The 6,000-nt window shown below is 43.6% G+C and overlaps 1 long non-coding RNA gene across 1 annotated transcript in view; it reads left to right on the forward strand.

Moving 5' to 3' along the window:
* The window catches only part of LOC128124139 (uncharacterized), a 56,729-nt gene extending 53,713 nt beyond the window's left edge, over positions 1 to 3,016 (forward strand). Inside the window, exon 4 of the long non-coding RNA XR_008222818.1 lies at positions 2,906 to 3,016. This is a non-coding gene — a long non-coding RNA (uncharacterized LOC128124139). The remainder of the gene's footprint in view (positions 1 to 2,905) is intronic.
* The last annotated feature ends 2,984 nt before the right edge of the window (positions 3,017 to 6,000 follow it).

Raw genomic sequence — 6,000 nt, forward strand, 5'->3', positions numbered from 1 at the left:
GAAGGCATGTTTTTGTGTTGTTAAAGCCAGGTTTGGTGGGACACCCTTGTCATCTCAGCACTGTGGAAGTAGAGCCCAGCCTGGGGGCCAGCCAGTCAAATGTACCCGACAAGCCCCAGTCCAGTGAAAAATTGTCTCAAAAAGATAAACAGGTTGTTGACAGTGCCTGAAGAACAAGCCTGAAAACTCTCTTCTGGCCTCCACACTTGTGTGTCTACATCTGCACACACACCTGCTCTCATATATACCTGCACATACAGGAACACACACGTACAATTAAGTGAAATAGAATTTAAAAGTAAGCGTACAAGCAAGAGCAAAGGAATATTGCTCCAGACAGTAAAAAGACAATGTCTGGGAGCAATGGGCCGAGTGGAACCCAAATCTGCTTGGGAAATGAGTGAGCCTCTGTCTTGTACTGCTTAGATAGCAGAATTCTAAAATCCACCTCTGTTATTTCCAGAGAGGAGGAGAATGGTGTCACCCATCATCTGAACATATCCGATGATACAATATAGTTCTATTTTTAGGCCTGCAATGCAACCATGAGACTTTACAACAGAATCCAATGTGTTTTGTTAGAGATGCCACAACCAGTCACGACTGGCTGGCACTGCAAAAATTGAATGTCACAGCAAAGGGAATTACTGAAGTGAGAGAAAGCTAAGGGAACAGTTTTAATGCCACTGATTTTTGGCTGATGGTCCCAAGAGCAGAGGTCTCCCTCCCTCACTCTCTCTCTCTCTCTCTCTCTCTCTCTCTCTCTCTCTCTCTCTCTCTCTCTCTCTCTCTCTGTGTGTGTGTGTGTGTGTGTGTGTGTAAACCTGAACATCTACTAAACCCAGTGATTTCCTCCATCAGTTATGATGCCTATGCTGCAAGACTTTTCCTGGGGAGGTGTGAGGCAACATTTATTTACTCCACATAGGTCAGTGCTGACAGACTCAAGAGATGAATCTGTTCAAGCTCAATTTGGTGAACCAGAGTTGATTGGGGTTACTTATGGAGTATGAGTGACTCAGGGGGCCACACTACCAGAAAGCCCCATCCCAGTAGTTAGTGACCTCTGCAAACCTACATTAAGTCCCCTGCACAACTCATAGGCAGCTATTCCGTGAGAGGTTCTCCTCTGCCTCCAGGAACTGTTTACTGCTCATCTAACCTTGTGAATCTTGGAAGCTTCAGTTAGTTTTGTGAGCCACTGAGCCCTCCCTGCTTCCTCCAGGAGGGACTTGGCTCAGTTCAGAGGAAGTAACTATGGTACAGGGTGAAAGTGGCTCTTTTGAATGCTCTCTGTCTCGGTGGCCTGTCCTGACCATGTTAGTAACTGGCTCTGTGACTCTGAGATAATGATCTTCTTCGTTTGTAGTCTATTTTCTCTCATAAAAATTGTGAATTGGATTAGATGCCCCCTCAAAGTGGGCAGAACCCGAATTTTAAGCAGATGAATTACATATCCCCTAAGTCTCTTATGTGTCAGGATGAAATAATTAAAAAAAAAATAAAGTTATTATCTCTATAGCAAAATCCAACTTTTTAAAACATACCCTTCATAAATTTCAATGATGGCAGAGAGAAAGAGAGAGAGAGAGAGAGAGAGAGAGAGAGAGAGAGAGAGAGGAGAAAAAACACCTCACATATCAAACCAAACCATTCCAATCTTACTACTTATTTTCTTCTGGTTCTGAATTTAGTCTTCTGGTGTGATTATCTAGAATTTAAATCTAGCTGATTAAAAATTCAAGCTGCTTGCTAGGGGCAGCCTTTCCTCCCGGGAGTCCACCATGCTCCTGTTCTGTTGCCCCCCACCCCCCATACCATCATTTACTGCTTACAGTAGCTTCTGAGAACGCGGGGGAGCTTGGCATGGAAGGAGAGGTGATGTTTCTGACTTAGGTGGGCTTCCACCTCACCCCCAGTGTGCTTTGGTCCTTGTTTCTCTTCTACTTGAGTTCTCTACCACATCTCTCTGCCATGCGTCTGCTGCTTCCTGTAGCCTCGCCCTCTGCCCTTTATATTCACGCACTCTGTCCAGTTTCTTTTTCCTCCATTCCTTCGCAGATTCTTCACCTCTCAGCAGCAAGTAGGAACTGCTGAAGGGGAGTGGTGGTGAGGGGCCAGGAAGAACCCAGCCTTGTGAAGATGCCGTCCAGCTGTGCTTCACCACAGTTTCTACATCTGTGAACGTAGCCATTCATAACACAGAAGACTCATTTGTTGCTGCTGTTGTTTTTAGCCCACTTTTTGGTGTAAAATGCCCCCTTCTGTCCTGGTTCCACCTAGAGGTGTACACAGCATCCCCAACACCCCATGGGTCTCAAGCCTGAGAGAGAAGACACCTGCCACTCCCACCCCTGCTCCCACCCCTAGTGCCTCGTTCCTGCCTGCTTGGCATCTAGGAGGAATGCTTGCTCTCGCTTGTCAGGAAAACCTGTCCATATCATGTCACGTGACCTCCCAGTGTCTTCTAGTAAGCATTCTATACTTAAAACTCTTAGAAGTCTGTAAAGGTGTTTTGTGCCTTTAAAACAAGTATGGTTTCTGCAAATTAGAAAGAAGGTGTCTGGCTTCCCTGCTGCTGTGCCAGAACACTTAAGGCTTCCACGAAGAGAGGGACAATGGGAAGCAAGAATTAACAAGACTAAAATCAACCTTGATTACAGTGCCAAAACATTTTAAAATGCTCACTTGTTTCTGCTTCTGAGAAGATGGAAAGACACATTTTCCGTATTCCTCCCACGAAAACCAACTATGGTCCTTGGAATTATATATATATAAAGTACACAAAAGAATATACCGAAAGGCAAACAGGAACAGAAAGATTGGCCAGGGGTCTCAAGAACTAAAAAACAATGTTGGTGGTTTCATTGTATTAACATTTTCCTTTTGGTTTTTATGCCCCTAGCTTAAAGCTGGAGAAGCCTGCAACCTGGAGAAGCCATGTAAACACAGGAGAAACGAGATAAAGATAAACAGCTCTGGATAAAGCATGATTCCTGTAAGTCAAGTGGCAGGCAGGGGGAGGGGACACTTTAAAGGACACCTCTACTGGAGGTCAATGCCATAGAAAACTCCGTAGCCTGAGTCACATTCACAGCAGCTAAAGCTTGGGCATCAGCACACACACATACCTTCTCGTTGTCACTGGAGCCCAGAGTGGAAATCTAGCTTTAGTTTCTACCTCTCAGTAATATGGAGTCTCTGTAGTAGCAAGGAGACATACCTGTCACTCCCAGACAGTGACACCCACAGTCCATCCTGGTGGGGCAGCACTCTGGTGCCCATTCAGCAACAATCAACAGTTCCTACTGTTGTCTGAGGTGGATTAAGGCCAAGGGAGAAATAATGCCATTTCTACCTGGAGCTCATGAATTGGCACTGACCTTCCTTCTGCCAAAACGATGCCAGAGGGACCCAGAAGGTTTGAACAAGAGTTATAATCTCAACACCAGACTCAGAATGTCCACATTTATATAGAAAATAGCTCACCTTGACTACAGACAAGAAAAGAAACTGAGTGGGAAAAGCCCTCAGCAGAGACCAAAGCCAAGATGACAGAGAAGTTGGGATTATTATCTGGTAAGGATTTAAGAACTTGTTAAACCACAATGCTTCAATGAGTAATTACAAACACACTTGAAGCAACGATACCAAACTATACATTCTGAGGGAGTGTAAAATATAAAATAGAACAAAATGGACATTTCGGAACTAAAACTATAGTGTCTGGCAAACAAGAGTCCTCAATAAATAAGCTTAAATGAAAACTGTATCTATAGAGGAAGAAGTAGTGAATGGGAAGATAAAAATTACTCAGTTTAAGTAATAAAGCCACTACAGAATGAAAAAGTGTATGTGGATCATCAGGGACCTGTGGGGTACTAAATTATTTAACTTTATATTATTGAAATTATGGAAGAAGAAGAGAGAATAGGCACAAGTAGAAAAGTACCAGAAGAAATAACAGCTGGAAACCTTGCTTGGCAAAATATGTAACAGTACAAAGTTCAAGAAGCTGAGAAGATCCTGAACAGGCAAATGCGAAGAAATCTACGTCAAGACACATCACAGCCAACTACTGAAAATGAAGGAATCCTTGACATCAGTGAAAGGCTCCACCCCTCCCTTGCAAGGGAAATAATCCTAAGCACGGCAAACCAGTCCGGATGATGCAGTCAGAAGCCGCACAATGTTCAAGTCCTAGAAGAAAGAACTACTAACCCAGGATTCTTTGTTCAGCAGAAGTATGCTCCAGGAACGAGGTGGGGAACTGCGATGTTTTCAGAAGAAACATGGCAAGAGAATCTGCCCACAGCAGACCTGAGTGGTCCTTGTGATGGACATACCTGTGCCTTGACTGCATCCATTCCAATATCCTGGTTGTGCCGCTGTAACCCAGTTCTGCCAGCTGTGAATATTAGAGAATCTGGTAGACAGGGTACCAAGGACCTCTGCATCATTTCTTACAGCTGGATTTGAATCTGCAATGAAAGCAAATGAAAAGCTTAAGTAGGAAAAGTTTTAAAAGGCAGCGACTACCCTCTGTTCCTGAGATTTCACAGGACCAGTTTCTGATGGGTAGAAGATGTTAAATTTTGCTGGATAAGTAAGAATTCTAAACATGGACATATTTATGTGATATCTATTAAGGATCTGTTATCTTAAAACCTGCAGGGGAGAGGAGTACTTCTCTCTCATAGCTATCCCTCTACCCTGGTTTGTTCAGGGATCCTTAAAACGACTGAAGGAATCATGCTTTCTTAAGACACCAAGTGCTCACAGAAACAATTGGAATTTTTTTCAAAGAATTTTCTTCATTTTTTCCTCTTCCTTACTTATCGTGGGTACCAGTTTGACATGCTTTGTCCAGCTTGACACTTACTTGAGATCTGAATCGTAATCTGCATGATTAAGTTTAAGTTACTGGGCTTCTTCTTCTTCTTCTTCTTCTTCTTCTTCTTCTTCTTCTTCTTCTTCTTCTTCTTCTTCTTCTTCTTCTTCTTCTTCTTCTTCTTCTTCTTCTTCTTCTTCTTCTTCTTCTACTTCCTATTTTATGTAAGCTAGCACCCAATGAAACTTTTGGAACAGCATCTCCCCCCAACCCCCCTCTGGAGGAAGGAAGGGGGTCATATTTTTGATCTGCTTACTGACAGAACTACATGTGAGGATTCTGTTTCCTGCAGCTAGAGGCAATCTCTCAGTCTGGTGCGCACAATTGTCTCAAAAAGGAACCAGGTCTTGAGAGCACATTTTGGTGCACAGAACTGTTCCTAGCTTCAAAGCTCCAAAGCCAGTAGCGTATACATGGTAGGCTACGGGGGTGAGATGATTGGGTTAGGGATCGATTTATGCTTCTAAGAGAAATGGTGCAAAATCCCATTCAGTAGTCATAAACACAAAATTGAGAAAGTCTGGAGCCATCTCATCACAAATCTGTGGCGCAGCGCCCTCTAGTGGTCCGAGCTTGCCTTGCCGAATGAAGACATCAAAGCTAAAAAGAAAACAGCCTTTTGTTGCTCGCTGTAACTTGGCAACAGCATCCATAAATGTTCACAGAGCGTTTTCAGAACTAAAGGAACTAACTTCCATCAAAATGTGTGGTCTACTAGCAGACTCACGTCTTTTCTGTGCAATGAGATATTTCCCACTAGAATTGCAGTCTAACCCCTGGGCTCCAAACGTGGAGTTAAAGCCGTTACATTTCAAGCTTTGAGGAGAAGTGAAAATTGTTTGGGGAAGTTTGCTCAGTGGAATCAGGCTCAGCCTAGTGCAGCTCGGGCCTTAGGCTACTCATTTCTGGATTGTTCTGTGGTAAGGAAGAGCCAATAACAGTCGTCCTCAGTTGCCCACCAGCCCTCAGAATCCCATTTCACAACGGTTTCCTTACCCCAAATATTTTTACCTATCTCTAAATTGTTCTTTTGTGATTTCTCCTAAGTATGCGGATTGCCACGCTCTTCAGCGAGCTATGGCTTTGGTATTCTGAAATTCTCTGTCAGG

This window comes from Peromyscus californicus, unplaced genomic scaffold, assembly GCF_007827085.1.
Source record: "Peromyscus californicus insignis strain IS unplaced genomic scaffold, ASM782708v3 Scaffold_11__1_contigs__length_118956290, whole genome shotgun sequence".
In the NCBI taxonomy this organism is placed as follows: Eukaryota; Metazoa; Chordata; class Mammalia; order Rodentia; family Cricetidae; genus Peromyscus; species Peromyscus californicus.